Genomic DNA, 23,994 nt, shown 5'->3' with positions numbered 1-23,994 from the left:
GGGCTCAGGTTCCAGTTGGGTTGAGAGTTATTTAAAGCCGTTGACTCTGTATTGAGCCGGATTCTCTGCGGGGCCGACCTGCTGTGGAGACGATGATGCTGGTGCATGTGGATCACATCACGCTCGGCGCTCGGCCGCACAAATACAGCTGTTGATGGAGTGGGAAGCTGCATCTGGAGAAGGCGGGAGGGTAATTCGCCAACATTACCCGTGAGTTTTTATGTGTGCGGCTGGCCGTGATTGACCACAAGTTGATCAGTATCACATGCCGCTTCTCAGTAACACACTGAAGGAGCTGTTTATTAAACGGATTGCAAAATAAGGATTGAACTCAAAAGTGATGAACTCCCATTGTAAAAAGCGGCTCGGGGAAAAGGTTGAATTAACTCGTAAAGAGTCCCAGTAAAACAATGTGACGTCCCACAGAGAATGCAGTGAGCGCTCACAAGAAAAGTGATGAAATCTCACAGTAAAATATTGAAATCTCACAGGAGATAGGGTGAGACCACGTCCCGCTCCTAATGTGGCTCGGTGTCAAACATTGCTTGATAATCGCTCCTGTGAGGTGCCTTGAGACGTTTTGCGACATTTAAGGTGCTCTATAAATGCAAGCATCCCCAGCATCGAAGCACTGACCACACTCGACCAGCTCCGCTGGGCGGTCCATATTGTCCGCATGCCAGACACAAGACTCCCAAAGCAAGCGCTGTACTCCGCACAATCACCCACCAAACCTCAGCCATGATCCCTCATTACTCCAACACTTCCCTGCCCGCTCCCCATAACCCCTTAATCCCTTATCGGTTAAGAAACTGTCTATCTCTGTCTTAAATATATTCAATGTCCTGGAATCCACAGCTTCCTGAGGCATCGAATTCCACAGATTTACAACCCTCTGAGAGAAGAAATTCCTCCTCGTCTCAGTTTTAAATGGGCGGCCCCTTGTTCTGAGGGTACCTCTACCCCTAGGGTAGAGGGAGACTGACTCTGTATCTGGGGTCACCAACCCTCCAGGAGTTTCCAGGAATTAAAGATTCATCTCCAGGATGCCACAGCACACAAATTCCGGGAGAAAAATCATAGGGTGGATTAAAATAAATCATTTTAAAATTAAAAAAAAATCTTTGAACACTTTTGTTTCTTAGTTGTAAAAATATTGGACGGAGTGGGGGAGGTAATTTGACTGACGGGCAAACGTCATCCAATTGGGTAACGAAGAGTCTGTTTGCTTTCTGATTGGCCGTGGGAAGACAGCACGCAGCGAGTATGGGCAGGCCGGGAGTGGAGGCAGGAAGTCATGTGGTACCTCCAGGGACTTGTTCAATTGGATTTGGCAACCCTATCTATTCCTGTCTCCAGTCGTCTTGGTCAACCCTTGTCACTGGATAAAGACCTAGCTCTGTCAAGCCCGTGTGGTGGCTGATGTGCAATGGTCACCACACATTAAAAAAAATCCTCGCACAGACATCTTCTACCCCTGGAGTTCAAGACTGGAACATTGGGTCCTCCATTGAAACATCTGCAAACTCATCCCTTTGGTGTGGAAGCAAGTCATCCTCGTTCGAGGGACCGCCTATGATGATGATGTTCCTGTAATGTGGCTGACCTGGATGTGCTTGGTGGGACAGTGAAGGGAGAAGATTTACTCTTTGTCCAACCCATATTATACAAAAATAAAATACCGCGGATGCTGGAATCTGAAATAAAAAACAGAAAATGCTGGAAAATCTCAGCGGGTCAGGGATCATCCGTGGAGAGAGAGACAGAGTTAACATTTCGAGTCAGTGACCCTTCCTCAGAACAAGTGACAATATGATAAGTGTAGGTTCTGAGGAAGGCTCACAGACCTGAAACATTAACTCTGTTTCTCTCTACACAGCTGCTGCCTGACCCGTTGAGATTTCCAGCATTTTCCGGTTTTATTCCATATTACACCTGACCTAGGAGCCCTTGATGCCGATACTAGGTGCCGATAAGCAAAGCTTTCACCAATTTCCCTCAAGTCAGCATGGATTTATGAAAAAGGAAATCATGCTTGACAAATCTTCTGGAGTTTTTTGAGGATGCAACGAGTAGAGTGGACAAGGGAGATCCAGAGGATGTGGTGTATTTGGACTTTCAAAAGGCTTTTAAGAAGTTCCCACACAAGAGATTAGTGTGCAAAATTAAGGCACACGGTATTGGGGGTAATGTATTGACATGGATAGAGAACTGGTTGGCAGACAGGAAGCAAAGTGTCGGAATAAACGGGTTCTTTTCAGAATGGCAGGCAGTGACTAGTGGGGTGCCGCAGGGCTCAGTGCTGGGACCCCAGCTATTTACAATATACATTAATGATTTAGACGAAGGAATTGAGTGTAATATCTCCAAGTTTGCAGATGACACTAAGCTGGGTGGCAGGGTGAGCTGTGAGGAGGATGCTAAGAGGCTGCTGCAGGGGGACTTGGACAGGTTAGGTGAGTGGGCAAATGCATGGCAGATGCAGTATAATGTGGATAAATGTGAGGTTATCCACTTTGGTGGCAACAACAGGAAGGCCGATTATTATCTGAATGGTGACAGGTTAGTAAAAGGGGAGGTGCAAATAGACCTGGGTGTCATGGTACATCAGTCATTGAAGGTAGGCATACAGCAGGTACAGCAGGCAGTAAAGAAAGCAAATGGCATGCTGGCCTTCATAGCGAGTGGATTTGAGTATAGGAGCAGGGAGGTCTTGCTGCAGTTGTACAGGGCCTTGGTGAGACCACACCTTGAGTATTGTGTGCAGTTTTGGTCTCCTAATCTGAGGAAGGACATGCTTGCTATTGAGGGAATGCAGCGAAGGTTCACCAGACTGATTCTCGGGATGGCAGGACTGACATATGAAGAAAGACTGGATCGACTAGGCTTATACTCACTGGAATTTAGAAAAATGAGAGGGGATCTCATAGAAACGTATAAAATTCTGACGGGACTGGACAGGTTAGATGCAGGAAGAATGTTCCCAATGTTGGGGGAAGTCCAGAACCAGGGGACACAGTCTAAGGATAAGGGGTAAGCCATATAGGACCGAGATGAGGAGAAACTTTTTCACCCAGAGAGTTGTGAATCTCTGCCACAGAAAGTTGTTGATTCCAGTTCGTTGGACATATTCAAAAGGAGTTAGATGTAGCCCTTACGGCTAAAGGGATTAGAGGGTATGGAGAGAAATCTTGGGTGGGGTACTGAGGTTGAATGATCAACCATGATCATATTGAATGGCGGTGCAGGCTAGAAGGGCCGAATGGCCTGCTCCTGCACCCATTTTCTATGTTTCTATGTTAACTCGCTAGACGCAAAACTCTCAGCAACAAAAAAGATTCTTTTGAAATCCCAGGTGGCAATATGATCGTGTTGGTTTGGCGTGCCTTCATTAAAGCTGAGATGAGGAGAAATTTCTTCTCTCCGAGGGTTGTAAATCTGTAGAATTTGCTGCCTCAGAGAGCTGTGGAAGCTGAGACATTGAATAAGTTTAAGACAGAGATAGACAGTTTCTTAACCGATCAAAAGGGTTATGGGGAGCGGGCAGGGAAGTGGACCTGAGTCCATGATCGGATCAGCCATGATCGTATTAAATGGCGGAGCAGGCTCAAGGAGCTGCATGGCCTACTCCTGCTCCTATTTCTTATGATCTTATGTTCTCATCCGATAGATTTTTATGTTAAAATTATCCAATTATGTTTAGTATTTTTGTTGAAAATGTTAATTCTTGTTGAACTGATTGACCTTTAACATTGGTGCGCTGACCTCCAAGAGTCCTGCCTATCCCAGCATGCAATGCTATGGGTCCCTGCTAACCCCGGTTTTAACGTCAGAGCCGGGAGTGACAGATTCTACACTCCATGTTGGCAAGATCCCAATTCAAAACATACCAGTGTGGGGAAGCTCAGAGAGAACTCAAAGAGTTTCCCTTATAAAGAGACCCTCTTGAGCATGCCCGATGTTAATCGCTCCACCATTGGTGGCCGTGCCTTCAGCTGCCGAGGCCCCAAGCTCTGGAATTCTCTCCCTAAACCTCTCCGCCTCTCTCCTCCTTTAAGACGTTCCTTAAAACCTACCTCTCTCACCAAGCTTTTGGTCAGCTGCCCTTATATCTCCTTATGTGGCTCGATGTCAAATTTTGTTTGATAATGCACACTCCAGTGAAGCACCTTGAGACGTTTTACCATGTTAAAAGGCGCTATATAAATAAAAGTTGTTATTGTTGAATGCCTTCTCACTCAAGCTGGCCCTCTCATAACGACTTTCCTTTGCAAACCACAAAATTCCCACTCTCTCAAAATTCCTGTTTTAGAAGTCCCTAGGGCTGGATTTTCGGCGTTGGTGTTTTGGGGCGGTAAAGTTAGCGCCCGGGAACAGTTTGCGCTTCAGTAAGTAACATTGGGCAGCTGGGCCCTGAGACAGGGGGCGCAGCGCTAAGGGTAGGCATTGTACACCTCTCATGGGGCGTTAGGTTGGGAAACTCCTGAGCTAAACAGCCGATGCCTGAGGAGAAAAGAAAACGCCGCAAAAACATTCCCAACACATTGCCCACGCCATTGCGACACAAATCGCAAAAAAAATGTAATGATAACACAATCACACTTACCTTCGGAGTCCATTACTCACCTCTCCACTGTCAGTATCGTTGGACCGCCCTGATTTCCTGGGCAGTCACTGTGGGGCGCGCTGCGGGGCGGACAGATCGGGCGGGAGTCAAAACTCGCGCCGGTGTCGCGACCAGGGGGCGTTGCACACACCGGGCGCAGCTCTTCTGGGCGGTGATGCTCCGCCCGCGCCGCCGCTAAACCGGACCCGAGGATCGCCGCGGGGCGCTGGAGACTGACTGCCCGCCCAGAACACCTCACCCCCGCCATTGCCGCCGCTCCGGAGCGAAAGGCGGAGCGGAGAGGAGCCAAAAATCCGCCCCATTATTGGAACATCCTCTGTTCCCAGATGACTCCCCCATGTGGCCTCAGCGATAGACTGTGGAGTATACATAATAAATCTGTGCTACCCTCAAGGAGCTTTGTGCACCAGTGATGTACAAAAGAGCATAAAAATCATCCACTCCCACCACCCGCTCCGCAACGACAAAAAAAGGTAAGACCTTTTTAAAGTGGGCCAAGAAGGAAGTTGCATTGTTATACAAGAACAACTTGCATTTATAAAGCCTCTTGTCACATGCTTAGGACATCCCAACTTGCTTAACATCCAATTAATTACTTTTGAAGCACAGCCATTGTTATAGGCAAACGCATTAGCCAATTTGCGCAGAGCAAGATTCCACAAATGACCCAAAAACTTTTTTTTTAATGGTTGAGGGAGGAATGTTGGTCAGGTCAATGGGAGAACACCCTGCTCTTCTGTGAATGGTGCCATGGGATCTTTTCTGGGTATCTCAGCGGGTAGAAAAGTAGGAATCCCAGCTCCCTGTGGATTGTTTTATGCCTGATCCATTCCTACCTCGACAAGCACCACCGACATTCCCATTGATTACCTCACAACTGGGAAGATCCATCAGAACCAAACGGCAGCAAGAGGTTTTTGACACAGCTGTTTCTCAGTAGAAAGCATCGTGCTTTACACGGGTAGATCGACAGGGTAGATGCTGAGAGGTTGTTTCCCCTGGCTGGAGTTTTGAAGAAGAGCAGGGGAGTTATCCCCGGTGTCCCGGGGCCAATATTTATCCCTCAATCAACATAACAAAACAACAGATTATCCGGTCATTATCACATTGCTGTTTGTGGGAGCTCGCTGTGCGCAAATTGGCTGCCGCGATTCCCACATTACAACAGTGACTACACTCCAAAAGTTCTTCGTTATCTGTAAAGCGTTTTTAGATGTCCAGTGGTCGTGAAAGGCGCTGTATAAACGTAAGTCTTTTGTTATGTGGCTTGGTGTCAAATTCTGTTGATAATCGCTCCTGTGAAGCGAGGGATGTTTTACTATGTTAAAGGCGCTATATAAATGCAAGTTGTGGTGGTTGGTCAGGCTCCCACCTGGAATATCGCGCTCAATTCTGAGTGTCACTCCAAAGCTGCCTGCCTTGTGCCAAATGCAGCAACTCACGGGCAGCAGGTCTAACTCCTGGTGGGAGGCATGGGGACCAGACCGTGTTGGACTGCCTCCAACGCTAACACCAAGCAAATGGCTGCCCTCAGTGGGCATGGCTGCCCTGGACACCAATTCCCTCCTACAGGAGAAAGAGTTGGTTAGTGGGGTACAGTGGGCCTATACTCTTTGGAGTTTAGCAGAACGAGAGGTGATCTCATTGAGACATACAAGATTCTGAAGGGGATTGACCGGGTAGATACTGAGAGGTTGTTTCCCCCGGGCTGGAGTGTCTAGAACTAGGGGTCACAGTCTCGGGATAAGGGGTCGGCCATTTAAGACAGAGATGAGGAGGAATTTCTTCACTCAGAGGGTTGTGAATCTTTGGAATTCTCTGCCCCAGAGGGTTCTAGAGCGTAACATAAGAAATAGGAGCAGGAGTAGGCCATACGGCCCCTCGAGCCTGCTCCACCATTTAATACGATCATGGCTGATCCGATCATGGACTCGGGTCCACTTCCCTGCCCACTCCCCATTAACCCCTTATCCCCTTATCGGTTAAGAAACTGTCTATCTCTGTCTTAAATTTATTTAATGTCCCAGCTTCCACAGCTCTGTGAGGCAGCAAATTCCACGGATTTACAACCCTCTGAGAGAAGAAATTCCTCCTCATCTCAGTTTTAAATGAGGATGCTTAGGCTCTGAATATATTCAAGGCTGAGATCGATAGATCTTTGTAGTCTAAGGGAATCAAGTGATATGGAGATCGGGCAGGAAAGTGAAGTTGGGGGTCGATAATCAGCCATGATCTTACTGAATGGCGGAGCAGGCTCGAGGGGCCGTATGGCCTACTCCTGCTCCTATTTCTTATGTTCTCATGTTCAAACTCATGATCCAACATGGAGATTCAAGCTCTCTCATTTCTTTTGGATTGGTTCTCTAGGTTTGTACCACCACACCTGAATGGACAGGGACTGTTGAGGAACAAGCAGATCATGAGTTTATGGGATGTAAATGGACATCGGAGAAGGAAGACACGACTGTGTGAAGTCACCATTGGACGCACCTCATGGCTGAATGTCTTACTCGCGGACTCTGATTTCAGGATCTCAACGGAGAGGAATTTCCACATAAACAGCCATGGATTTAATTTGCTATTTTTAGCTCGCTGCTCAATGCTATACTCCTATCTCTGCTATTTTATCACCGGTGCCAACTAGCTTTGGGTTGACGACTGTGTTAATACAGCAGAGAAAGGGAATTGAGGTAGAAGCATAAACTATTGGACTAACAATGGAGACAAGATCCCTTTGGAAGCGAAATGCGGTTATAATAGTCGCTTAATTCTTGAATGGCCTGTTTGAATCTGTGCTTGTTGCATTTTTATTAGAGTCAAGAGTTGCCTCGTACTTATAACGGGGCTGTGTGCGCCCAATGGAAACATTTGGTTCACGCCGTAATGTGATGAGCAGGGCTTATCGGCCGTGCCGCGGTGCATGGGCCATGGATCTGCCGCGTTGGACCCTCCCCACCCCGCGTTTCAGTCTCCCCGACACGCAACCGTGAGGGGGTGGGTAACTGAGTCCCGACACATCCATTGGAATGGATGGACAACCACTCCTTGCTATCCTGCCTTATCTTCATCATAGGTGGTCCCTCGAACGAGGATGACTTGCTTCCACATCAAAAGGGATGAGTTCACAGAAGTTTCAATGAAGGACACGATGTTCCAGTCCTGAACCCAAGTTGAAAGGGAGGAAGATGCCTGTGCGTGGATTTTTTTAATGTGTGGTGGCCGTTGCACACCAGCCACCACACGGGCTTGACAGAGCTAGGTCTTGGTCCAATGGCGAGGTGTTGACCAGGACGACTGGAGACCTGCTCTGCTGCATGGACCTAGTGCGCACGCATATCGCAGTGTGGGCTGGGCCCGTGCTGCCCCTGGGCCCTCGGCTCTTCTGGGCCCCGTACCCTCATTTGCCGTACGTCCGCCACGATCTCTCGCCGCTCCTCTGCCACAAACACTCGCCGCACCTCCACCACGATCTCCTGCCGCACCTCCGCACCAAACATTCGCCGCACCTCCGTCACGATCACCCACCAAATCTTAGCCACGATCCCTCATCACTCCTCCGCCCTGATCACTCATCGCAAGTTGGCCACGACCTTCCTGCTCCTGTGCTGTACCAGAGCCCCGCCGATGCTCCTGCCCACGCTCCAAACGGCAACCTGGGTCCTGATGACGTCACCCAGTCGCCCACCTCGAAGCCATCGCAGTGTGTCCTGCCTAGAGTGGTGTTAGCAGAGCCCTGGGAACCTTATCCACTTGAATTTTACTTTCAGACGTCCACTTCCTAAGCCACCGTGGCTGCAGTGTGTACATCTACAAGATGCACTGCAGCAACTCACCAAAGCTTCTTCCACAGCACCTCCCAAACCCGCGACCTCTACCACCTCAAAGGACAAAGGCAGCAGGTGCACAGGGGCACCATCACCTGCCAGTTCCCCTCCGAGTCGCACACGCCATCCCAACATGGACATACATCGCCCGTTCCTTCATTGTCGTCGGGTCAAGATCCTGGAACCCCCTCCCTAACAGCACTGTGAGAGCACCTTCACCACACGGACTGCAGCGGTTCAAGAAGGCGGCTCACCACCACCTTCTCAAGGGGCAATTAGGGATGGACAATAAACGCCAGCCTTGCCAGTGACACCCACATCCCAAGAATGAAATTTTAAAATGTATTCACTTTTTCCCTTGCATTGTTCGGCTGTAATTTTGAAATCTCCCAAACAACCAATACTATCCCATTGTGTACTGCCGTAACCTCATTGAAAATGTATCCTAATTTTCTAAAGTTGCTTACAAATGCCCAGGGGAATCTAACCGAGCGCAATATCTAATTTTGGTCAAAGAGCTTTGGTTAGGACACTTTTATGACATAAAAATCTCGGCCATCTTGTCTGTTGAAGTCTGGTGCGGTTAAGCTTTGTGATTTGGAATTAAAACCGCATGGACTTATGCCTGTGATTACTGTTGAGGTTAGAGATTTTTGAACACTGGTTCTCTGTCTGTGGTTCTATGTCTTAATTCTATGTAATTTCTATAGATAGTCACTAATAAGTTCAATAAGGAATTCAGGAGAAACCTTTTACTGAGTTTTTTAAAATGTGCAACCACATGGAGTAGTTGAGGCGAATAGTATAAATGTATTTAAGGGGAAGAAAGAAAGACTTGGATTTATATAGCGTCTTTCACGACCACTGGACGTCCCAAAGCGCTTTACAGCCAATGAAGTACTTTTTGGAGTGTAATCACTGATGTAATCATCATCATAGGCAGTCCCTCGAAATCGAGGAAGACTTGCTCCCACTCTAAAAGTGAGTTCTCAGCTGACTGAACAGTCCAATACGGGAATTACAGTCTCTGTCACAGGTGGGACAGACAGTGGTTGGAGGAAAGGGTGGGTGGGGAGTCTGGTTTGCCGCACGCTCCTTCCGCTGCCTGCGCTTGTTTTCTGCATGCTCTCAGCGACGAGACTTGAGGTGCTCAGCTTAGGGTGGTCTTTGGCCAGGGATTCCTAGGTGTGGGTGGGGATGTTACATTTTATCAAGGGAGGCTTTGAGGGTGTCCTTGAAACGTTTCCTCTGCCCACCTTGGGCTCACTTGCCGTGTAGGAGTTCAAAGTAAAGCGCTTGCTTTGGGAGTCTTGTGTCAGGTATGCCTGCAATGCTTCACCTCACACTCAACAAGCTCCCCGCTGGGGTGGAACTAAACTGTTGCAATGTGGGAAAAGTGTCAGCTAATTTTGCGTACAGTGAGCTCCCGCACACAGCAATGTGATAATGACCAGATAACCTGTTTTTTTGTTATGTTGATTGAGGGATAAATATTGGCCCAGGACGCCGGGGATAACTCCCCTGCTCTTCTTCAAAATAGTGCCATGGAATCTTTTACGTCCACCTGAGAGAGCAGACAGGGCCTCAGTTTAACGTCTCATCCAAACATCGGCCCCTCCGACAGTGCGGCGCGCCCTCAGCACTGCACTGGAGTGTCGGCCTAGATTTATTTTGTGTGTTCAAGTCCCTGGAGTGGGACTTGAACCCACAACCTTCTGACTCAGAGGCAAGAGTGCTACCCACCGTGTTATGTTCAGAATAACACCACAAGACTGTATATTGTAAGCTCAAACTGTTGTGACCTTGATCTCTTTAATGTAGCTCCAGAGTGAGGAAGCAGCATGGTAGATTGCCTTTTATACCTGCTTACACGGGGTGTGCAGGTGACCCTTGGGTCTCCCACAGATGCGCCCCCTGGTGGCAAGTGTTACACATTGTTAAAGTTTACATACATCGCACACTGAGTCACAGCTGACACTGAAGTTAGAAAAGTACATTTGGAGAAATAAACAGAAGGTTATGGTGATCAGTTGATATGAAGTAGCATGGGAGGAGGCTCGTGTGGAGCCTAAAATGCTATGTAATTCTAAATAATTAATTATGTAAGGCTTGGCTAACAATGACTTTATTTAGCCTTAGCCATAACACTGCACATTAGATCACACACAGTGTTCTCACTACTTCTATCAAACCAAAAATCAGGCTAAAACTTCTAATCAGATTTATGTCCAACTAAATAATTTATAGTGGCAATGAATTCCATGGCTACATTACAGATAAAGGAAGGATCTAGAAACAGTTCATAAGGTGTTAAATTAACCGTTTCAAGACCATATTTAAATAGCAATAAACAGTCTAGCAAAACTTCTTCCAGCTTTCCTTTGAAATGGAAACATTTTTTCGGATAAAATTTTGCCACTTGTTAAACAGAATACAATCTCAAGGTGCGCCCTTCATGCTGATATATTAGATGTTATAAGAACAGCCTAGATGCTCGGGAAGTATATTACACAAATCGACAGCAGCCTCAATGCCAGTGCAGTGAGAGATTCTTTTGCATTGACTCCATCCCTCTCCCCATCTTCTGTCTGAGGCTGAACCACACTGCTTTCAACCTCAGTGTCATATTTGATCCCAAAATGAGCTTTCGACCACATATCTGCAGCGTAACTAAGACTGCCTATTTCCACCTCCATAACATTGCCTGTCTCCGCCCTTGCCTCAGCTCATCCGCTGCTGAAGCCCTCATCGATGCCTTTATTACCTCTAGACTTGACTATTACAACACACTCCTGGCCGGCCTCCCACATTCTACCCCACGTAAACTAGAGCTGATCCAAAACTCGGCTGCCCATGTCCTAACTTGCACCAAGTCTCGCTCACCCATCACCCCCTGTGCTCGCTGACCTACATTGGCTAAGCAACACCTCGACTTCAAAATTCTCATCCTTGTTTTCAAAACCCTCCATGGCCTCACCCCTCCCTATCTCTGCAATCTCCTTCAGCCCCACAATCCCCAGAGATGTCTGCGCTCCTCTAATTCTGCCCTCCCTGATTATAATCGCTCCACCATCGGTGGGCCGTGCCTTCTGTTACCTAGACCCCAAGTCTGGGACTCCCTCCCTAAACCTCTCCACTTCTACCGCTCTTTCCTCCTTCAGGACGCTCCTTAAAACATATCTCTTTGACCAAGCTTTTGGTCACCTGCGCTAATTTCTACTTATGCGGCTCGGTGTCAAATCTCTACCGCGTAGCACTCCTGTGAAGCGTCTTAGGATGTTTCACTACGTTTAAAGGCGCTATATAAATTCAAGTTGCTGTTGTCTTACATCTGTTAAATCTGTCAATCAATCACGATCAAAGGAGCGATGGAATTGGTTCGCAGCGTGTAAAACTACAACATCCCGAGGAAGACGCTGACTGTTACATTGTGTGGGAGCCAGACACCCGGAACTGGGTAACGACAACCTTTAATACGTACATGAGGTAGGATTTTCACGGTCGTTCCCAGATTTTTCATTGGGAGATCAGCATAAGCAACCATTTACTCTCTTCTCACGGGATATCTGCCAATCGAAGCGACAGTGGGAGATCGGAAGAACCCACCCTCCCCCAATAGAAATTATCGGTATACATCTTAGAATCGTGCTACAGAGGAGGCCATTCGGCCTTTGAAAGAGCTGTCCAATTAGTCCCACTCCCCCTGCCTGCTCTTTCCCCATAGCCCGGCAAATATGTCTTAAGAGGAGGAGAAACTCCATTTTGTCATAACGATGCTATATTTATATTTTGATTTTTTTTTAAGTGTTTGGAAATGTTATGGAAGAAGCCACAGATTTCAGGATCGTTGAAAATAAGAGAACTTATGAGCAGGAACAAAGACTTCTGGTCCATTTAGATCGGCCTATCATTGAAGTCAATGTACAGGCGCCTCCCCACACACCAGCCTCAGTCTCTGCTAGCTCGCCGCCTGTGACCGCTTTGACTGTGTGCTGATATGCCAGACTGACTGCCTGTTCATTGGTCTGTCTGGTTGGTTGTCTGCCAGAGGGATCTGGGGGTCCTTGTACACGAATCACAGAAAGTTAACATGCAGGTACAGCAAGTAATCAGGAAGGCAAATGGAATGTTGGCCTTTATTGCAAGAGGGATAGAGTATAAAAGCAGAGAAGTCCTGCTACAACTGTACAGGGTATTGGTGAGGCCACACCTGGAGTACTGCGTGCAGTTTTGGTCTCCGTATTTAAGGAAGGATATACTTGCATTGGCGGCTGTTCAGAGAAGGTTCACTGGGTTGATTCCGGAGATGAGGGGGTTGAGTTATGAAGATAGGTTGAGTAGGTTGGGCCCATACTCATTGGAGTTTAGAACAATGAGAGGTGATCTTATATTGAATATGTTTAAGGTGGAGATAGCCAGATTTTTGAATGATAAAGGAGTCGAGAGTTATGGGGAGCGGGCGGGGAAGTGAAGTTAAGGCGAAGATCAGATTGAATGATCTCATTGAATGGCAGAGCAGGCTCGAGGGGCCAAATGGCCGATTCTTGCTCCTATTTCTTGTGTTTACAGCCAAAGATATGTTTTGACGTCTAGTCACTGTTCTGTTGTAGGAAACGTGACGGACAATCCGCGCACAGCAAAACCCTACAAACAGCAATGGGTTAACAACCAGATCATAGGCTTTTTTTTTATATATGAAGAGATGCTGGTTCAGGGATAAATATTGGCCCAGGACACTGGTGCAGAAACTCCCCTGCTCTTCTTCGAAATGGCGTTGTGGAATCTTCCACAGCCAACTGAGAGGGCAGACGGGGCCTCGCTTGAGAGTCGCCTCCGAAAGACGGCACCTCCGGCAGTGTGCTCAACCACGGAAGGAGGAAGAGGCATGTCAGAAATCTTTAATCGTCTGCAACCAGTCTCCAACTTACAGCGGCTGATTCAGCAGTTCCCTTTGAGCGAGAGAGAGAGAGTGTTTGTTTATCCGTGGCCCGTGATTCATTTCAACTGGAGGTGTTCGGCACACAGCCTGCGGAACAGATGTGCGGAACAAGATCTAAGTCAGGGATTTTACAAGTTCAGCAGTCTTCGCAACTCCTGGCATCGGCTGGCAACCAGTGTTGAGATATTAATCTGCTTCACTCAGCCGTGGGACCCTTTACCTTGCTCTGTCTTTCTTCTCTCTTGCCGAGCACAGTCATTTAAACCCAAGCCCATCGCCCGACTTTGCGTTGCGTTTAAAGCTAAGTACGGGTCACGTGGAAAACCTTTCTCTCTTGTTCAGAGATCAGAGAAACTGGGGGTTGTTGTCCTCAGAGCGGAGACGGTTAAGGGGAGATTTAATAGAGGTCTTCAGAATGATGAAGGGCTTTGATAGATGGGGAGAACCTGTTTTTTAGTGGTGGGAGAGTCGGTAACCAGAGGACACAACTTTACATTAATTGCCCAAAAAGGCCAGGTTGGAAATGAGGAAATTGCTTCTACGCAGAGTGTTGTTGTGATCTGGAATGCAGTCATCATCATCATAGGCAGTTCCTCGGAATCGAGGAAGACTTGCTTCCACTCCCAAAGTGGTGGCTGAACGGTCGAACACGAGAGCCACAGACCCTGTCACAAGTGGGACAGGTATTCGTTGGGGGAAGTGGGGGGGTGGCACTGATTTACCACACGCTCCTTCCGCTGCCTGCGCCTGACCTCTTCATGTTCGTGGCGTTGAGATTCGAAGAGCTCAACCCCCTCCCGGATGCACTTTCTCCACCTAGGACCAGGGTCTCCCAGGTGTCAGTGGGGAGGCTTTGAAGGTGTCCTTGTAACGTTTTTGCTGCCCACCTTTGGCTCGTTTGCTGTGAAGGAGCTCCACATAGAGCAATTGCTTAGGGAGACTCGTGTCTGGCATGCGAACTATGTGTCCTGCCCAGCGAAGCTGATCGAGGGTGGTCAGGGCTTCTATTATGTATGTATGCAGACCTTATCCAAATGTAACACTTGCCACTAGGGGGCACACCTGTGGGAGACCAAAGGGTCACCTGTGCACCCTGGGGCAAGCAGGTATAAAAGGTGATTCACCATGTTGCTTCCTCATTCTGCAGTCTGAATAAAGAGATCAAGGTCACCACAGTTTGAGCTTGCGATATAGTCCTGTGGATTTACTCTGAACATAACAGCTTCAATGCTGGAGATGTTGGCCTGGTCAAGGACACTGATGTTGATGCGTCTGTCCTTCCAGGGGATTTGCAGGATCTTGTGGCGACGTCATTGGTGATATATCTCCAGCGACTTGAGGTGTCGTCTGTACATCGTCCATGCCTCTAATACATACAGGAGGGCGGGTATTACTACAGCCATGTGGACCATGAGCTTGGTGGTAGATTTGAGGGCCTGGTCTTCGAACACTCTCTTCCTCAGGCGGCCGAAGGCTGCACTGGCACACTGGAGGCGGTGTTGAATCTCCGCATCAATGTCTGTCTTCGTAAATGCGGTGGAAGCAGATCAATAGTAATTTTCAAAAGGGAATTGGATAAATACGTGACAGTAACCTTTTACAGGGCTATGGGAAAGGGGCAGGGGGAGTGAAACTAATTGGACAGCTCTTTCACAGAGCCGGCACAGGCACAATGGGCTAAACGGCCTCCTGTACCATACAATTCTATGATAAACTACTACGTGACATATCCAGGCTGATGGAGGAAGGTCCCATAAGGAGTAGTCCCTCAATTCTCACGTAGGAGAATAGATAGGAGTTTCTGCGGCCGCAACCGAGACTCCAGGATGGTATGTTGCCTCCCTGGTGCAAGGGGCAAGGATGTCTCGGAGCGGCTGCAGAGCATTCTGGAGAGGGAGGGTGAACAGCCAGTTATCGTGGTACATGTAGGTACCAACGATCTAGGTAAGAAGCGGGAAGAGGTCCTACTTAAGGAAGGATATACTAGCTTTGGAGGGGGTACAGAGACGATTTACTAGGCTGATTCCGGAGATGAGGGGGTTACCTTATGATGATAGATTGAGTAGACTGGGTCTTTATTCATTGCAGTTCAGAAGGATGAGGGGGGATCTTATCGAAACATTTAAAATAATGAAAGGGATAGACAAGATAGAGGCAGAGAGTTTGTTTCCACTGGTCGGGGAGACTAGAACTAGGGGGCACAGCCTCAAAATACGGGGGAGACAATTTAAAACCAAGTTGAGAAGGAATTTCTTCTCCCAGAGGGTTGTGAATCTGTGGAATTCTCTGCCCAAGGAAGCAGTTGAGGCTACCTCATTGAATGTATTCAAATCACAGATAGATAGATTTTTAACCAATAAGGGAATTAAGGGTTACGGGGAGCGGGCGGGTAAGTGGAGCTGAGTCCACGGCCAGATCAGCCATGATTTTGTTGAATGGCGGAGCAGGCTCGAGGGGCTAGATGGCCTACTCCTGTTCCTAATTCTTATGTTCTTATGTACAAGCTGAATTTAGGGAGCTGGGAGTTAAATTAAAATGTAGGACCACAAAGGTAGTAATCTCTGGATTGCGACCAGTGCCACGTGCTAATCAGAGTAGAGGGAGCAGGATAGTTATAGTAAATACGTGGCTTGAGCAGTATTGCAAGAGGGAGGGATTCAAATTCCTGGGACATTGGAACCAGTTCTGGGGGAAGTGGGGCCTGTATAAAAGGGATGGTTTTCACTTGGGCAGGACTGGAACTGATGTCCTGGGGGTAACATTTGCTAATGCAGTTTGAGACTGTTTAAACTAATATGGCAGGGGGATGGGAACCTATGCAGTGAGACAGGGCGAAGTAATATGGAGTCAGAAACAGATGGTAGAAAGGTAAAAAGCAATAGTGGAAGGCCGAGTAAATAAAGGCAAGAAACAAAAAGGGCCACAATACATCATAATTCTAAAAGGGCAAAGGGTGTTTAAAAAAAAAACAAGCCTGAAGGCTTTGTGTCTTAATGCAAGGAGTATCCGTAATAAGGTGGATGAATTAACTGTACAAATAGATGTTTACAGATATGATGTGATTGGGATTACAGAGGCGTGGCTCCAGGATGATCAGGACTGGGAACTCAACATCCAAGGCTATTCAACATTCAGGAAGGATAGAATAAAAGGAAAAGGAGGTGGGGTAGCATTGCTGGTTAAAGAGGAGATTAATGCAATAGTTAGGAAGGACATTAACTTGGATGATGTGGAATCTATATGGGTAGAGCTGCAGAACACCAAAGGGTAAAAACATTAGTGGAAGTTGTGTACAGACCTCCTAACAGTAGTAGTGATGTTGTGGAGGGCATCAAACAGGAAATTAGGGGTGCATGCAATAAAGGTGCAGCAGTTATCATGGGTGACTTTAATATGCATATAGATTGGGCTAACCAAACTGGAAGCAATACAGTGGAGGAGGATTTCCTGGACTGCATAAGGGATGGTTTTCTAGACCAATATGTCGAGGAACCAACTTGGGGGGAGGCCATCTTAGACTGGGTGTTGTGTAATGAGAGAGGACTAATTAGCAATCTCGTTGTGCGAGGCCCCTTGGGGAAGAGTGACCATAATATGGTGGAATTCTACATTAGGATGGAGAATGAAACAGTTAATTCAGAGACCATGGTCCAGAACTTAAAGAAGGGTAACTTTGAAGGTATGAGATGTGAATTGGCTAGGATAGATTGGTGAATGATACTTAAGGGGTTGACAGTGGATGGGCAATGGCAGACATTTAGAGACCGCATGGATGAACGACAACAATTGTACATCCCTGTCTGTCGTAAAAATAAAAAAGGGAAGGTGGCTCAACCGTGGCTATCAAGGGAAATCAGGGATAGTATTAAAGCCAAGGAAGTGGCATACAAATTGGCCAGAAATAGCAGCGAACCCGGGGACTGGGAGAAATTTAGAACTCAGCAGAGGAGGACAAAGGGTTTGATTAGGACAGGGAAAATAGAGTACTAGAGGAAGCTTGCAGGGAACATTAAGACGGACTGCAAAAGCTTCTATAGATATGTAAAGGGAAAAAGGTTAGTAAAGACAAACGTAGGTCCCCTGCAGTCAGAATCAGGGGAAGTCATAACGGGGAACAAAGAAATGGCAGACCAATTGAACAAGTACTTTGGTTCGGTATTCACTCAGGAGCACACAAACAACCTTCCGGATATAAAAGAGGTCAGAGGGTCTAGTAAGAAGGAGGAACTGAGGGAAATCCTTATTAGTCGGGAAATTGTGTTGGGGAAATTAATGGGATTGAAGGCCGATAAATCCCCAGGGCCTGATGGATTGCATCCCAGAGTACTTAAGGAGGTGGCCTTGGAAATAGCGGATGCATTGACAATCATTTTCCAACATTCCATTGACTCTGGATCAGTTCCGATGGAGTGGAGGGTAGCCAATGTAACCCCACTTTTTAAAAAAGGAGGGAGAGAGAAAACAGGGAATTATCGACCGGTCAGCCTGACATCGGTAGTGGGTAAAATTATGGAATCAATTATTAAGGATGTCATAGCAGCGCATTTGGAAAGAGGTGACATGATAGGTCCAAGTCAGCATGGATTTGTGAAAGGGAAATCATGCTTGACAAATCTTCTGGAATTTTTTGAGGATGTTTCCAGGAGAGTGGACAAGGGAGAACCAGTTGATATGGTATATTGGGACTTTCAGAAGGCTTTCGACAAGGTCCCACACAAGAGATTAATGTGCAAAGTTAAAGCACATGGGATTGGGGTAGTGTGCTGACGTGGATTGAGAACTGGTTGTCAGACAGGAAGCAAAGAGTAGGAGTAAATGGGTATTTTTCAGAATGGCAGGCAGTGACTAGTGGGGTACCGCAAGGTTCTATGCTGTTGCCCCAGCTGTTTACATTATACATTAATGATTTAGACGAGGGGATTAAATGTAGTATCTCCAAATTTGCGGATGACACTAAGTTGGGTGGCAGTCTGAGCTGCGACAAGGATGCTATTAGGCTGCAGAGTGACTTGGACAGGTTAGGTGAGTGTGCAAATGCATGGCAGATGAAGTATAATGTGGATAAATGTGAGGTTATCCACTTCGGTGGTAAAAACAGAGATAGACTATTATCTGAATGGTGACAGATTAGGAAAAGTGGAGGTGCAACGAGACTTGGGTGTCATGGTACATCAGTCATTGAAGGTTGGCATGCAGGTACAGCGAGCGGTTAAGAAAGCAAATGGCATGTTGGCCTTCATAGCGAGGGGATTTGAGTACAGGGGCAGGGAGGTGTTGCTACAGTTGTACAGGGCCTTGGTGAGGCCACACCTGGAGAATTGTGTACAGTTTTGGTCTCCTAACTTGAGGAAGGACATTCTTGCTATTGAGGGAGTGCAGCGAAGGTTCACCAGACTGACTCCCGGGATGGCGGGACTGACATATCAAGAAAGACTGGATCAACTGGGTTTGTATTAACTGGAGTTCAGAAGAATGAGAGGGGATCTCATAGAAACGTTTAAAATTCTGACGGGTTTAGACAGGTTAGATGCAGAAAAAATGGTCCCAATGTTGGGGAAGTCCAGAACCAAGGGTCACAGTCTAAGGATAAGGGGTAAGCCATTTAGGACCGAGATGAGGAGAAACTTCTTCACCCAGAGAGTGGTGAACCTGTGGAATTCTCTACAACAGAAAGTTGTTGAGGCCAATTCACTAAATATATTCAAAAAGGAGTTAGATGTAGTCCTTACTACTCGGGGGATCAAGGGGTATGGCGAGAAAGCAGGAATGGGGTACTGAAGTTGCATGTTCAGCCATGAACTCATTGAATGGCGGTGCAGGCTCGAAGGGCCGAATGGCCTACTCCTGCACCTATTTTCTATGTTTCTATGCTCTATGTTTCTTTATTGGGCGGGTCAGAAATAGTGAAAAAAGGACTGAACTTTTCTCTTGTCCGAATATTGGAAAATCTGGAAAAAAAATTTTTTGTTCTTGTATTGGAGGCTGTTCAGAGAAGGTTCACTAGGTTGATTCCGGAGTTGAGGGGGTTGACTTCTGAAGATAGATTGAGTAGGTTGGGCCTATACACAATGGAGTTCAGAACAATGAGCGTTGATCTTATTGAAACATATGAGCTAATGAGGGGGCTTGACAAGCTGGATGCAGAGAGGATATTTCCACTCATAGGGGAAACTAAAACTAGGGGACATAGTCTCAGAATAAGGGGCTGTGCATTTAAAACTGAGATGAGGAGAAATTTCTTCTCTCAGAAGGTTGTAAATGTGTGGCATTCTCTGCACCAGAGAGCTGTGGAGGCTGGGTCATTGAATATATTTAAGGCGGAGATAAACAGATTTTTGAGCGATAAGTGAGTAAAGGGTTATGGGGAATGGGCAGGGAAGTGGAGCTGAGTCCATGATCAAATCAGCCATGAAGTTATTGAATGGTGGAGCAGGTTCGAGGGGCCGAATGACCTCCTGCTCCTACTTCTTATGTTCTTATGTTCCCATTCCAAATTAGCCCAGGGCCTGTGAAAATGTAAATCACCGAAACGCTCCACAGTGGATCACAGAAAATGGGACAACACGAAAGAAAAACATTTGTGCCGTGTTTCTGCTACACATGATTTCAGGGAAATACAAAGACGTGGAAGAGGAGATGATAACTGACCTGGATTTATTTCATTAGATCCTCCTTCCCTAATGTTCTGGGGACTACCCTCCCAGAGCTCTGGGACGTCCCCCTCAAAGCATTGCTAGTCCCTGAGACCCCCATCCCACTGCAGCCAGACCCTTTCTCCTTCCCAATGGTCCCAGGTTCCAAGGTCAACTCCAATGTTTATAATTCAGTTTTCCAGGTGTTCTTAAAAAGTCACTGACTCACCATGAGCAATGCCAGGGAAGATCATAAAATGGTTACAGCACGGAAGAAGGCCAGTCAGCCTTTCGAGCCCGTGCTGGCTCTCTGCAAGAGCACTTCAGCTAGTCCCACTCCCCCCGCCCTTTCCCCCTCGCCCTTTTTCTTTCAGGTACTTATCCAATTCCCCTTTTGAAAGCAGCGATTGAGTCCGTCTCCGCCAGCCTTTCAGGGCGTGCATTCCAGATCCTAACCAGTTGCTGTATATGAAATATATTAAAAGTCTTGCTTAGTGCATGGTGTCACATACTTCCCATAACACACTGTTGTGTAACTCTTCTTTGTAACGCTTCTGTGTCCCTCTTAATCATAATCAAAGTTATTCTACCCTTATCCCTCCATGGCCTCATTCCTCCCTCTCCCTGTCACCTCCTCCATCCCTTCAACCCTTCGCAGCTGGCCTCTTGCGTGTCCCCGAATTTAATCGCTCCACCATTGGTGGCCGTGCTTTCAACTGCCCAAGCCCTAAGCTCTGGAATTCCCTCCCTAAACCTCTCTCTCTCTCTCTCTCTTTCTCTCTCTTCCTTTAAAACGCTCCTTAAAACGCACCAAGTTTTTGGTCATCTGTCCTAAAATCTCCTTATGCGACTCGGTGTTAAATTCTGTTTGATAACGCTCATGTGAAGTGCCTTGGGACGCTTCACTAACGTTAGCGGCGCTATATAAATGCAAGTTGTTGTTGTTGTAGGCAAATTTATTCTAGCGCATCTGATTGGATCAGCTCCTGCCCGCCTCCACTTGTTCAATAGCTGCAGTCAGTAAATTAAAACAAAGTATAATTATACGGTATGCCCCTGTGAGTAAGCTCACAGGTTTGTCGAGCTGTTGAGATGTGAGTGGTTGAGCCAGTCACATGATGTTCACAAGACTCAATAAAACCCCAGCCAGTTGGGTTCAGGGGGATCCACGATAAGGTAGGTGATTGTGAGCCTGGTAGATGAACCGGTAATGTGTAGTGTGATTGTGTAGAATTTAGAAGAATGAGGGGGATCTCATAGAAAATTCTGACGGGATTGGACAGGTTAGATGCAGGAAGAATGTTCCCGATGTTGGAGAAGTCCAGAACCAGGGGTCACAGTCTAAGGATATAGGGTAAGCCATCTAGGACCGAGATGAGGAGAAACTTCTTCACTCAGAGGGTTGTGAACCTGTGGAATTCTCTACCACAGAAAGTTGTTGAGGTCAGTTCGTTGGATATATTCAAAAGGGTTAGATGTGGCCCTTACGGCTAAAGGGATCAGCGGGTATGGAGAGAAAGCAGGAATGGGGTACTGAGGTGAATGATCAGCCATGATCATATTGAATAGTGGTGCAGGCTCGAAGGGCCGAATGGCACCGATTTTCTATGTTTCTATGATTGTTAAACCTTTGTTAATAAAGCAAGTAGTTCTTAATAGCAATGTGTTGCTATGAATTCTTAAGCAAACAACCCATGAAGCAAATACATTACAGTAATAAATGTCTCCGAGCTCAGTGTATTTGTAGGAAAGGTAAAAAATTTTAATTGGAAGATGGTTACAATTGGAATAGTTTAAACTGTTCCCCAAACAATTACACCCTTCATTCTGCTGTCAGTAAGATGCTTGAATCCTAACTTCAAACATGCACTCCCTATTGAACAATGTCCCTCACAAGCCATCCTTTATGGCTTCTCTGTGAGATTGGCTAATTGATGGTTTGAGTACTTGTAAAAGAAAGAACTTGCATTTATATAGTGCCTTTCATGAACTCAGGACATCCCAAAACGCTTTGCAGCCAACTTTTGAAATGTAGTCACTGTTGTAACGTAGCAGCCAAGGTGTACACAGAAAGGAGGTAATGACTAGGTTTGGGTGTTGGGTGAGGAACAATTATTGGCCAGGACACATCAAGGAAAACTCCCCTGCTCTTCTTTGAAATAGTCCCATGGGATCTTTTATGTCCACTTGAGAGAGCAGACGGGGCCTCGGTTTAACGTCTCATCCAAAAGACAGCACTTCCGGCAGTGCAGCGCTCCCTCAGCACTGCACTGGGAGTGCCAGCCTAGATTTTGTGCTCAGGTCTCTCTCGAGTGGGGCTTGAACCCACAACCTTCAGAGGGAAAAGTGCTACCAACTGAGCTACGGTAAGTAAGGGACTGATGACTGCTAGGCACCTCAAAGCATTGGAGAAGTATCTCCAACCTCCGCAAAATCCTGCAAATACACTGGCAGGATTGATGCTAGACTCCCGAAATAAGCACTCTACTCAAGGCTACGTCACGGCAGGCGAGTCCCAGGAGGGCAGAGCAAATGCTTCGAGGACACCCTCCTTGAAAAAATTGCAACATCCTCACTGACTCGTGTGAATCCCTGGCCCAAGGCCGCTCAAAGTGGAGGCGAAGCGTCTGGGAAGGTGCCGAACACTTCGAGTCCCTTCGCCGGGAGCTCGCGGAAACCAAGTACAAACAGCGGAAGGAGCGTATGACAAATCAAGCACCCCACCCACCCGTCCCTCCAACCACCGTCTGCCCCACCTGTGACAGAGACTGTAGATCCCGCATTGGTCTCAACAGTCACCTTAGAACACACTTTAGTGTGGAAGCAAATCATCCTCGACTCTGGGTGACTGCCTAAGAAAAAGAAGGTTGAGGTTGTCTGATCTAATTTTATGTAGGACTCTCCGATCCGACAAAAGAAACTTGGACCTTCAATCATCGACCTGTGCGAGACCTGAATCCAGATCCCGTGAATAAAACAACAATATTCCGGGTATTTACGCAGAGAGTTCACACAGAGGGTGCCCAGGAGAGTGTTTGAGGCCAGGGTCACTGGACTCATTTAAGAAACTGCTGGATGCTGTAATTGGGACGACAGCAGGGGTGGTGTTCTGGGAGGCTGAGACCAAATGGGTCGAAGGGTGTTCCTCTTGCACATCTTAGGAACGTAGCAATAGGAGGTGGTCCTTCAGCCCCTCGAGCCTGTTCCGCCATTCAATTAGATCATGGCTGATCTATACCCTCTGGCGACGTTCTGGCTGTCATCCCTCCGGCGACATCCTGGCCTCCCACTGGCCACACTCAACGATGGAGTCTCTGTCGAGCATGTGATGTACATAAATAAGAACATAAGAAATAGGAGCAGGAGTCGGCCATACGGCCCCTCGAGCCTGCTCCGCCATTTAACATGATCATGGCTGATCCAATCATGGATTCAGCTCCACTTCCCTGCCCGCTCCCCATAACCCCTTATTCCCTTATCGGTTAAGAAACTGTCTATCTCTGTCTTAAATTTATTCAATGTCCCAGCTTCCACAACTCTCTGAGGCAGCAAATTCCACAGATTCCTCTGAAAGAAGAAATTTTTCCTCATCTCAGTTTTAAATGGGCGGCCCCTTATTGTAAGATCATGCCCCCTAGTTCTAGTCTCTCCCATCAGGGGAAACATCCTCTCTGCATCCACCTTGTTGAGCCCCCTCATAATCTTATACGTTTCGATAAGATCACCTCTCATTCTTCTGAATTCCAATGAGAGTAGAGGCCCAACCTCCTCAACCTTTCCTCATAAGTCAACTCCCTCATCTCCGGAATCAAACAAGTGAACCTTCTCTGAACTGCCTCCAAAGCAAGTATATCCTTTCGTAAATATGGAAAGCAAAATAATGGCTGTGATTACTCTCTGGTCTCCTCCTTCCACAAAGTGGATCTCTGACCATCCCAACACCTGCCCTCAGCCAGGCCTCGGTTTTCTCAC

General features: G+C 47.1%; 1 protein-coding gene across 1 annotated transcript in view; it reads left to right on the top strand.

The window, feature by feature from the left end:
* prkag3a (protein kinase, AMP-activated, gamma 3a non-catalytic subunit) overlaps positions 1-9,026 on the top strand; it is a 61,111-nt gene extending 52,085 nt beyond the window's left edge. Inside the window, exon 13 of the mRNA XM_070874336.1 lies at positions 6,995-9,026. The gene's annotated coding sequence lies outside the window, so the exon portion shown is untranslated. The remainder of the gene's footprint in view (positions 1-6,994) is intronic.
* The last annotated feature ends 14,968 nt before the right edge of the window (positions 9,027-23,994 follow it).

Source organism: Pristiophorus japonicus, chromosome 3, assembly GCF_044704955.1.
Source record: "Pristiophorus japonicus isolate sPriJap1 chromosome 3, sPriJap1.hap1, whole genome shotgun sequence".
Lineage (NCBI taxonomy): Eukaryota > Metazoa > Chordata > Chondrichthyes > Pristiophoridae > Pristiophorus > Pristiophorus japonicus.
Note: the sequence above shows the minus strand (reverse complement) of the source record. Positions and strands in the feature narration are given on the sequence as shown.